General features: G+C 33.0%; 1 long non-coding RNA gene across 1 annotated transcript; it reads left to right on the forward strand.

Moving 5' to 3' along the window:
- The first annotated feature begins 4,895 nt into the window (after positions 1 to 4,895).
- LOC110738119 lies at positions 4,896 to 9,548 on the forward strand. Its single transcript, XR_002514562.1, has 2 exons — positions 4,896 to 5,036; positions 9,372 to 9,548. It is a non-coding gene; the product is annotated as an uncharacterized LOC110738119 (long non-coding RNA).
- Positions 9,549 to 12,706: the final 3,158 nt, after the last annotated feature.

Raw genomic sequence — 12,706 nt, forward strand, 5'->3', positions numbered from 1 at the left:
TGAAACGCAAATTAATTTGCTCCTCTCCACTTGAAGATTAATTACTTTCACAGTTTCATCACCGGTGGACACAAAAGTGCATAATAAACTCTTATTTATCATATATGAATGGTAAGGAGTAATGTTATATATCATCCCTCCAATTCACAATAATTGACACATTTTATTTTATTTTATTATTACTATTAAAGGTTATATATTAATTTTGATTTTTTTTTGGCTGTGTGTTATAAAAAATATTATTATGTATGTAAAATGTTATTAAGAAGATATGATAAAAGTTTCATACTAATATCAAATTTTTCATAATCTTTAGTTGTGTTTAAATATTTATATTTGGGACATTATTCGTGCATGGACAAGTGTGTCAATTTTAACAGTTTCAATTATTATGGAATGAAGGTATTATTGCATACTCTATCTTTTAATTGTAAAATCAATTTGACTTTTAATTTACACTTTTCACCATAACTTCTTTGACTTTTTCTAGTAATTAACTATGCACACATAACATAGCAAAGCCTTTAGTAGCTTCAACATGATAAAGGGTCATCTTATTGACTCGTCATAACAAATTAAATCATCCACAAAAATGGAACAAACTAAAGAAATAAAACAAAGAAAGTGGGGGGGGGGGGGGGGACATAATGAACAAAAATTGAAGGCACAAAAAGTAAAAATCCATAAAGAGGATATAAGTAAAGATTATTGTTAGTTAATTTATCGTAAACTTTTGACTTTTACATTATATACGCACATAGTCTATTTTCACTAAGTTAATTTTAGTGATTTATAACTTTACTCTTTTTTTTTTTTTTTTTTTGGTAGGTAAGTTGATGAAAAATCTCTCACATTTTAACCTGCTTGAGTTAGCAGAATAAACCATTTGGAAGTGGGAAAAAGGGTAAGAGAATCCTACACCAAAGTGACACTAGTGGATTTGATCCCAACACCTTATAGTTATGAGATTTAAACCTTTCTACAAGACCATTGCTTGATATTTCATAACTTTACTTGTTGACAATTAAGAATATTAATAATTCAAGTTATGTATCACAAAATTACAAATGTTGCCAATAAAATAAAGGTTGAGCATTAGGTTATTAGCCTATTAGGTAGTTTAATAAGTTCCAAGAATGCTTGTTAGAAGGATCGTTTGAGCAATACATGAGCTCACAACCTATGTGCAAAAGTAAATACTAAGAAGCCAACTTTTTCAATTTGGTGAAAAGAAGCCAATTAATGACCCAAAAAGGCCATAACATTTGTTAGTTAATAGTTGTGGTTTTTAAGAGACTCGTGGTGGTACCATTATTTCGTGGTTATATTTAGAAGTAGCCTTTACTTAATTTGTGTTATTGATCCATAAACATATGCATTGAATCATAAAGCAACCTTAACCATTTAGGAAAAGTGCCAAATATTGGTGGTATGTTACTACTTTAGTCCTTAAATGTGCCTAAAATTAGATAAAATTTGAACGGTTCTCATCTCTTTGGTGTACAAGAGTTTGGTATGATTTAGTTTTATGCAGTAGAAGACGTAACTTCTTAGTGTATTGGATGATCTTGAATTGTGTGTCCAGTTGTTTACGATTATATATACCATGGAGACCATTGTAGATCATGGAGACGTTTTTAGTGACCATTGTAGATCAACAAGTAACATCTACAAGTCTACAACACTGACCAAGTAATAACCCTTATAATAATGACACAGTAATTATCCCCATGATAGCTGACCACACTCATAAACTAAGGGCCTTCAAATTAATTTCAGCTCAGTTTAGTTCAGCTCCAATCAGTTCATCTCCAATCATCCAGTTCAGTTCAGCTCCTAATTTCCTTCTCTTATAAAATATTTATTTCAGTCCAGTTTAATTCAGTTCAGCTTCAATCAGTTCAATTTAGTTCAATTCAGTTCCAATCAATTTAGTTCAGCTCAGTTCAGTAAATGTGAACAAACCCTAAGAGAGAGAATCCACTTTACAAATCCAAGGAGGTTTCAGGAGACACACATAGCCCCTTAGACTTATAAAGTGGTTAACTTCTTTTCTACTCTTAATATAGGACACTTATATATTTTGTTTGGAAATTGGGAACCTACTTTAATAATTTTATATGCAAAATAAATGTCATTATATTCTAAAATATACTTCTATAAACATTAAATAATCATTGTGGCCTCCTATGTGTTTCCAAAATACTTAAGGGTCGTTTGGTTCGAAGAGGGTAATCGGAATGGAATGAACAAAGGGAAAGAATGGAAATGGAATGAAAATCCCCCAAATTTAGGGTGTTGTTTGTTTTGAATAACAAAGGAAACACAAACACCACCACATTGCATCACTTCCCACAATTTCCGGCCACCACCATCACTCGCCGCGCCTCCTCCACCACTCACCGACCACTGCCGCGCCTTCTCCACTACTCGACGACCGCCGCCGCACCCTCACACATCTCCCCTCCCCCGCAAAAACATCCACAGCCACCGAAAAACCCTAAAAACCCCTCCTTATCCCCGTAAAATCGCCACCCAGCCCTCCCACCACCCTTGAAACCCTAGCCGCGATAAGGAGGGGTTTTTACGGGGATAAGGAGGGGTTTTTAGGGTTTTTCGGTAGCTGTGGATGTTGTCACGGGGGAGGGGAGGGCAGCGAGGGTCGGGGGAGCGGCGGCGGTGGTCGAGGGAGCGGTGGCGGTGGCCAGGGTAGGGGCGGCGGTGGTCTGGTATAGAGGTGGGCTGGTTTTCCGGTGGTGTTGGTAGGTGTGAAGGTGGTGATGTGGTGGTGTGAAGGTGGGTAGGGAATGGGAATGGAAATACCTAAGGGGGTGGGGAATGAACTTAGAAAGATTTGGGGGAATGAGGAGGTAAATGGTCTAACAAACAATAACAAAGGAAATGAGAGCAGTTGATTCTCATTCCCTTTAATAATTAACCCCAACCAAACGGCCCCTTACAGGAATAGGGCCTATACGCCTAAAATTATTCACCAAGTGTTGTCCTTATTTGATCTCATAATCCGAAGTATTACGATTTAATTTTTCAATTTGGTAGCATTATGCTCTAAAATAATACAAGTATGAAAACTTACCTTATTTCATTTGACAAAACAATGGAGTATTATAAATTGTTGCCTATGATCATTATAATGAAGCTGTCATGCATGTGCGTAGAATTGTCATTGGTCATGCTTGCTACTACGTTACATACGAAGCAGTGGCGGATCCAGGATTTTCGAACTGGTGAGTCACCATCAATAACTGATCACTTGTTTCAATCCAAAAATTATATATATGAATATATAAAAACATATATTTCACCAAAATGATTTCAATCCAAAAATAGGACATAAAAATCCATTCTACAATAGTACTTAAAAATTCAATCTTACAAGTCGAAAGTACGTACTCCAAATAAATAACATGTTACAAACAAATAGTACTATAAAATTATTACATTAAATTAACTTTATTGTACAAGAATTATTAAAAAATTATACGGAGTACACAAAAAACAAAAAAAATAAAATAAAATAGTGAGATAACTTAAGAGACCTGTTATTAAATATAACAGGTCTCTTTAATGAAAAAAAGCAGCGCAACAAATATTCATATACAATGTCAGCAGAAAAGAGACCTGTTATCTAAATAACCAGTCTCTTTATTATTTAAAAAAACTGACAGTTTTAGGTAGCAATGGCAGCAATAACAGCAAAGAGACCGCCTATCTATAATAGGAGGTCTCTTTGATTTTTTTTTTTTTTAAAAAAACAATTTTTTTTTGTTGGTGAGTCACGTACTCACGTGACTCACCATGCACCTACATAGTTCCGCCCCTGATACGAAGTATGATGCATTGTAACTTTTTTGACAACCATTTTTTTATTTTTTTTTTAATTTTGAAAAATATCACCTATGGAGTATAACGTTTTAGTAATAACCACTGACAACTTTTGTTTTTATTACATATCAAAAACAATTCTTAAATCATATTCCCTCCATTTTTAAACACTTGCACCACTTTCTTTTTATGGTCGTTTTTAAATACTTGATTCATTTCCTTATTTGAAAAGCTTTTACAATATTTAATTAATTTCTCTCACCTAGTAGATCTAACATAAATTATATTTCATTAATTTCATATTCTCTCTCCTCCAATTCTCTCCACTACTTTAGCTTTATACAATTTTTTATTCTTCTACCCACCCCACTACCTCCATATTTTATTACTTTCTCTAATTTCTCTTATAGGGTGGCCATTAGATGACTAATGACCTCGTCATAAGGAGAGAGAAAGAACTTATATTAAAAAAAATGGAAGAAAGAAAAAAAGGGATGAGAGAAGTTGAAACCAGGTCTTTGTAATGACCAACATAAAAGTTTGGTCATGAATATATTAATTGACAAATGACTACATGCTATTGGAATAAGGAAATGGGTATTTGTATGGTAAAAGTAGGAGAGAGAAAATCATGACTAAAGTTATTTTGGGCAACCATTGGGAGTCTTAAGTCATGATTGGTTATGTGATTTCATAGATGAGTGGAAAGAGAAAGAAATTACTCCGTATATAATAATCTAGGACCAAAAATTTTGGGTCATCCATTGAGCATACTCTTAAAACTCCGTGCATGGAGAAATTGAGCAAGTATTAATAACGAAGGGAGTAAATAATTACCACCTGTTTCCCAACTCCTCTATTGTGATGTCATGTAGGCCCCGTTACCTACCCTCCTCTTCTATTTCCCTTTCTCTTCTTTTGATTCTCACTGTTCTTCCCACTTCTTCTTATCTCTTCTAAAATTTGAAAAGAAATACATGTGATGTCATTACGTGACATCACCATGTATATAAATACATATTTAAATTTTTATTTTTTCATTTTTTAGAATTGCTAGACCCATTTTCTCTCTAGTTTATCTCAAACCACCATTTTCACTCTTCCAAAGCTTAGAACGACATAAACATGGATAATAGAGATAAAATATATTCAAGATGCACTCAAAGAATTTGAAATACAACCTCAAAGAAAAGGTAATTTTACATTTTGTTTCTAAACTTCATACTAATAGAGTAAATTTGTTCAATTACAAAATAGATTGTATTTAGACATTTTATTTAATCATACATTCCAATATTTGGCCAAATCAATTTATTTGAATTTTGCATGTTTATTTGAGATTTTGAACATATTCAGTTTTGGTTAAATTAATTGTAATTTTACGCTACATTTAATTGTTTTGAGCAAAAATTTCAACATCAATGCCTAAATTAACGACAATAAATGATGAAATTGTACAACTATAATTAGGTAATTTAATTTATTATTAACCTTTTTGTTTGATGCCAACAAAATTTGAAACCCTAACTTTTTTGTTGAAGGATGTTCAATTCCTGGATATGATTTGCTAGATGTTCATAATGCGTAACATTGGTTGTTCATTTTCGTTTGGTAGGATGTTCATTCTGCTAAATGTTCACTTTCATGCATTTTAATTTTCATAGTTATATTCTCATATTATTCTCAATAACTAAATGTTCATTTTCATGCTATATGATGTTCATTCTTATAAAATTAAAAATATATGCCGATGAAAGTTCTTCATCATTATCGGTTATATACAAAACTGATGATGATAATGTACTTATTGCCTTGAGATTTCCCGGAATAAAAACAAGCAGCAAAATTTCGAGGCCTATATTAGATCTTAACCTTTTTGGTGAAATCAAAGAGGACATGACCCACTTAATTAACAACAAGTAAGTTACAATTCCATAATCACTAAATGTTCATTCTTAGTTGATTAAATGTTCATTTGTAAAATAAGAGATATAATTTCCTTGTTAGTTAGATTTGGTTGATTTGCATTTTTGTTCATTTAGTAAATGAATAATATTCAATTTTTTAAAAACATCTGAAAATATATCAGTATAACCACCAAGTTAATATTGCAACAACGTGACTTTTACACTATTCATCACTCTTATTTGACCATATAATATGATTTATAGTTAAGCAAAATAAAGTCATGTCGGATATTGTTAGATTCATCTCATGCAATATAATACTTTCACAATCAGGGGCGAAGCCAGGAATTAAATCTATAGGGGCCGAGACTTATATTAACTAAGATAATATTATATATGTTTTCAGTTCCAAACTTTTTTCTGTTTCATTATTATAAATTAGCTTCGACTATATTTTTATGATAACTTTTTTTTTTATAACTAATATATAACAAAACAAATATTGTTAGCTAATAGGTTATACGTACTATGAATAAATTCAATGTATGGTTTCAAATAAACCATTTTGTTATCAAAGATTATTAAATCTATTAGCTAATAATAGATTTAAATTTACGCTACACAATTAAGTCAATTTAGAATATGAATGATTGGAATAACAAATAAACCAAACTAATAAATAGGAACTTTGCAAAATTAACAAAAAGAAAGGTTGAATGGATAAAAAAAACAAACAAATAAGATTCCATCTTGGGACCTTCTTTACTAATGGGCCATGTCATGACCATTCCTACCACTGAGATATAGATTACAAGCCATCATTTTTATGCAAATTCATTGTTTATAATAATTGTTTAAGGGGGCCAGCTTTTAACATTAAAGAAACTTGCAGTTGGGCCACGGGGGCCAGGCCTCTACCAGCCCCTCACCCCCCGCGTGGCTTCGCCCTTGTTCACAATATCAACTTTTTATAAATTTTACTCATACAATTATACATATTTAACATATAAAATGTACTTTAGGATACATAATTTCATCCTTGTTGCAATATTATTGGAACGGAGGAAGTAACTATTAGCATTCTCTATACAATAAATGTTCGTTCTCATATGATTTAATATTCATTTGCCAAAAAAAAAAGCTATATAATTTTTTTGCTGATTAGATTTTGTGGGTTTGCATTTTTCTTCATTAAGTAAATCAGTGACGTTCATTTAGAATACTCCTGTAGTCCTGCTCCATAATATGTGTGAATATTTTAAGGTACAACAGCCTACACCTTGCTTGGTACAGATAAAAAATGCTGAAAGAACATATAGTTGTTTTGTAAAAAACGTATAGATATTTTGTAAAGAACATTTAATTTTATGTTTATTTTATATCTAAAAAACATCTGTAATATTAGTAAATAACATGATTATATATGTAATGTACATTATTTATATGTACCCACCATAATTTAAAGACAAAAAGAATATTACACAATAAACAATGAACATTATATTACAAATAAAAGTACATTACACTCACAATAAAAGAACATAGACATATGGTTTTTTCACTCATTTTTGGTGCAAGCATGTTCTTTTTACTTTAGGTATATGTTTATTATTTTTTAATAGTATGTTATTTTTACTACAACTGTATATTCTTTACATTTGTAGTATATTATGTTCTTTCCGTAAAACGTCTGTACGTTGCAAGGTATAAAAGCCTGTAGGAACCACACACTCTAATAAGTGTAAACACTTTTAAAATGGGAAATAAATAAATAATCAAGTGTTCATAATTCATCATGACATTGAACGCTCACTTTTATTGGATAAGATGTTCATTCTCACAAAATCAAATGTTCACTTAGTTTTCATTTACCTCACCAAAATAATAGGTTTAATTTTTTTTTTCTTCATATTCATGTTACAGGATGTTATTCTCAGTATTTAATTGTTCATCTTAATGTCATAGGATGTTAGTTCTTATAAAATTAAAGGTTCATTTTCATTTTCAATTAATATTGACTTTTGTGTTTGTTAATTTGTCATGAATATTCATTTTTATGTTAAATGATGTCCAGTTAAAATTCTGCAATAAATTGACAGTTTGAAGCTGAAAATAAATATTGGAAAAACACCATTAGAAAAAGTTCAGGAAACATAAAGGAATATCAGATTATGTTAATATGATCTTTTTTAATTTTTTATTTTATTTTACAGAATATGATCTTTACCTTAATAATTACAAAACATATATATATATACATATATATATATATATATATATATATATATATATATATATATATATATATATATATATATATATATATATATATATATATATATATATATATATATATATATATATAGTTCATACTTATTATGTGTAATGTTCATTAATAATATACTTCCTCTGTTATTTTATTATTGCACCACTTGCCTTTTTAGGAAGTTTCACAAATATTGCACCATTTCCTCTTTAGGAAAAAAAATTTCTGTGTTCACACTACAAATACCTAACATACCCTTGCTTTTTCACATTTACTTTTTAATTTATCAATATGTCACATGGGCAATTTTATATTTTTACCTTTCTCTCTCTTACTTTTTTTCACTACCAAAATATTTGTACCCAACCCCTATGGTGCAATAATAAAAAAAAACGGAGGAAGTATAATTTTACAGAGCTTTTTTGGTGCAGTAGGCCACACCGTGTGGCCTGCTACCAAGTCAGTATAAATAACGGATACAGACGCTCGCATAACGGGGTTACTGGTTTTGTCAGGATTACTTGTATTTTTCGGGGGTTACTGGTTTTGTCAAGGTTACTTGTATTTTTCAGGGGTTACTGGTTTTGTCAGAGTTACTTGTATTTTTAGGAGTTACTTGTATTTTTTTCAGGGGTTACTTGTACGGATTACTTATTCAGGAGTTACTTGCATTTTCAGGGGTTACTTGTATTTTTTTTTTCAGGAGTTACTTGAATTTTTTTTAGGGGTACTTGTATTTTTTTTTCAAAGGTTACTTGTATGGGTTAATTCAAGGGTTACTTGTATGAGTTCTTTATTCAAGGGTTATTTGTATGAGTTACTTATTCAGGGGTTATTTATATGAGTTACTTCAAAGGTTACTTGTATGAATTACTTATTCAAGGATTACTTGTTACTTATTCAAGGGTTGCTTGTAGGCCCCATACCAAACCAGGCCATTAACACCCTACAAGAAACCCTTGACCAAAACCAGTAATACCCTACAAGTAACCCATAACCAAACCAGTAACACTCTACAAGTAACCTTGACCAATACTAGTAACATCCTACAAGGCTACAAGTAACCCCTGACCAAACCAGTCAGTAACACCTTCACCAAACCAGTAACATCCTACATGTAACCCCTGACCAAACCAGTCTCACCCTACAAGTAACCCCTGACCAAACTAGTAACATCCTGCAATTTTTGACGAAGAATGTTCGACCTAAGATTTCATGAAGAAAACGAGCTCACATTTCTTTGGTTCTCATCAATTTCACTACTTCTAATGTTGTTGATGATCTTAAGGATAATAATCACAAATTTTCACAGCAATTTGACACCCAATTTCTACAATTTCGGGCTTTAATTGCAGCAATTTGGCAAAGAGGAGAGAGAAAATGGGTGGAGTAGAGATATGGTTGTTGGTGATGTGTGGTTTGACTCAAAGAAGAAGCTAAGAAAAGAGGAGAGAAAAAATGGGTGAAGTAGAGATATGGTTATTAGTGATGTGTGGTTTGGCTTGGAGAAGAAGCTAAGAAAAGAGGAGAGAGAAGAGATGTGGTATTTTAAAAAATAAAAATTGTGGCTGGCCACGCCACATATAAAAATTTGTGATAATTTTAATAGGTATAATGCAAAGACCTAGAATATCAAGTGCAAAAGGTAGCATCAAAAGAGAAAAGAATTCCATTCAAGAAAAAACAGTCCAAGAGAGGGCAAAAAGTTGCAATGTTAATACCAATTTATGTAATAATTATCTCTCTCTCTCTTTTTTTTTTTTCTTTTTTTTTTTTCATGTTATTCATTGTTGTTATATAATGAAATGTTCGCTTAAGATTCGGATTTTGTTTTCCAATTTCAATGTTGCTTTCAAAACATGTTCCATCACAAAATGATCATTTTGTTTACATTTAATGTTCGTTTATTAAAATGAGGAACCAACCAAAGTTAGCTGGTCGCGAGACTAGCAAAAAGTTTGCGTTTATTATTTGCATTTTATTGTCAAGTTATGTAGGAAATTCATGAGTTGGAAAGTAATGCGGAGGGGGGTTTTGTTGGTGTCTCGTTGCACTTGGAGGGTAGAAAGGAACTCGAGGGTTAGTCTCTTGTAGGTCGGTGCATGCAACCCTAACCAAAACCCTAGGCCGGAGCCCTCAAACAACATCCTCACATCGTCACCTACACCTAATTCGTTGGCCACATCATCATTGTAAAATTTAGTCGGTCTAATTCTCCTTCTACTATTTCTAATAAAAATGTTCAAAAAGGTCGGGTCATTAAAGATTATTCCTATTGTATCCACTTGTGGTGGATCAACGGGGGGAGGAGGAGAAGGGTTGCAGTACCTAGAATCGGTGTTTCTAGGTCGGTTTCTTCTAGACATACTCGGTCTTTATGCAATGCAATCAAACAAACAAGACAAGATAATCGCCACACAACCACACAAAGAAACCAGATCTACTAAGTTGACAAATCAAAGCTCAAACAAGGCCAAACAACACAACTCAATCAAGCCAAGCTAGTGCACCAATGCAATTCACAATAATTTCAAACTCTAAGTCCATGATATGTCCATTTTATATAGTGTTTTATCCCCATCCCTTGGTCGTTATTAATAGTGTTTTTGTCTCTTTCGAGCCACTTTTATTACTAATTTGTGTGCTATATTGTTTTCGTAGTTTTAGTTGTATTTTACAGGAAATTGCACTCTTGGAGCGACTACGGAAATTAGAGGAGCACGACCATCTTTGAAGCCCATGGCCGGTTAGAGTCATCAAGCCGGTGATTAAGGGCTCGGTAATCGGGATACCGAGGTATATGGACCGAGTGATCAAGACCCTAAGTGGATATCCAGATTGGGCCGAAGAAATAAGCCCAATCGAAGTTCCAAGCCTTGAGGTGAAGCAAGGGCCCGATCGGGCAAGCTTAGCTCGATCGGGCAAGGCGCGCAAGAGTATGCTGGTGCGTGGCCTAAGGCGCGCCCGATCGGGTGAGCTGCTAGCTCGATCGGGCGCGGCTGTTGAGAAGAGCAATGCGAGAAAAAGGCACGCCCGATCGGGCGGCCTCTAGCCCGATCGGGCGCGTGTTTCTGGAAGAGCTCTTTTGTCGAGCAATTAGTTTCTAATTAGGAAGTTGTTTAGAGTTTTGTTTAAGTACGTTTTAGGACGATTAATTTCACTTAACTTCTTCCTTAGACTTTCTCTCTCTACTTAGGATCTTTTCTCTCTTTTAAATCTTCTCTCAACTCTTGTTCTTGATTATTTTCCATTAATACAGATTAGTTTGGTAACGATTTCTCTTCTCTTAATCTTAGTTATTTACTTTATTCCTTTTATCATGTCTTGCTTTATTGCTTTGATTAGTTTAATTTCTACTATGTGTGAGTATTTTACATTCTAGGGTTTGTGGGGATCCATAAATAATATGAAAGGGTAATTTATTGTTGTTAATTATCAATACTAGATTAATTTCCTATTGATTGAATTAATGCTCTGTGACTAGATTAGGCCTGATCTTTTATGCATGAGTTTGACAATATTGATTCGAGATTTGACATATGAGAATTAATGTTTAGGTCTAGTTTCAATAGGCAGGTTAATTTATAAATGGTTAATTCGAGATTCGAAAGATGAGATTTAATACGGGTAAATTAATTGTGTGATTATAATACGTAGCGAAAGCCCTTTTTAATCTGATTGATGTATGCATTGATGAATGGTTATTATATTCTACCCTGGAATATTATTTATTGGTGAACCTATGCCCTAGATCCTTTTATATATTGTTTTCTCCCTATTCTCAATCTTAGTAGTTTAGTTTCTTATTCAAATATAAATATTGGTTACTTCATAATCTAGATTATTCTAATTAATTAGGAGTAAAAAGACTTGTTTCCCTGTGGAGATCGACCCTACTTCCCTATCTACTTTAGTTAGAGGAGTTAGGAATTATTTTTGATTAGGGGATACGACTTTACCCTGTCAAAATTTGGCGCCGTTGCTGGGGAAACGGTTTTATTTTTATTTCTGATTGCTTTTGTAGTCTAGATTATTTCCCTTTTGTCTCAGAGAGCATTAGTTCTCTGAGGCAAATCTCATATTTTCTTCTAGTTTTTGTTTATGCCCAGGTGTTCTAGATCAGGTTACATCCCATTCGATCCTGAGATCGAACGTTCCTTCCATAGACAGAAAAATCTCTACAAGCAAATACTGGCGGATTCTGGTGATAATAACAATAATCACCGAGATCCTCCAACTAGTTCTAGCGATTCAGAGATATCATCAGACGCAGAATCAGAGATGACGGCTGCAAAGAAGCTTAGTGATTATTCACAACCAAAGCTTACGGATTTTCCACATCTCACCCCTACTCCGGCTCTTGATGGGGTTCAATTTGAAATTAAACCTCAATTTATAACGATGATAGAGAGGAAGCAATTCAGTGGAGCTAAGGTTGAAGACCCGAATCTTCACATTGCCTACTATTGTCAATATTGTAACACCATCAGGCAAGCCGGGGTTACTCAAGACCAAATCAGGGAGATTCTCTTTCCCTTCTCTTTAACTGGAAAAGCTAAATTGTGGTTTAATGTCTTAAATAGAACTACACTTGGTATAACTGACTGGAAAACTCTTGTTTTGAATTTCTATAACAAGTATTATCCCGCAGAGAGAACAGCCGTACTACGGAGTGCAATCCAGAACTTTG

This window comes from Chenopodium quinoa, unplaced genomic scaffold, assembly GCF_001683475.1.
Source record: "Chenopodium quinoa cultivar QQ74 unplaced genomic scaffold, ASM168347v1, whole genome shotgun sequence".
NCBI classification, from domain to species: domain Eukaryota; kingdom Viridiplantae; phylum Streptophyta; class Magnoliopsida; order Caryophyllales; family Amaranthaceae; genus Chenopodium; species Chenopodium quinoa.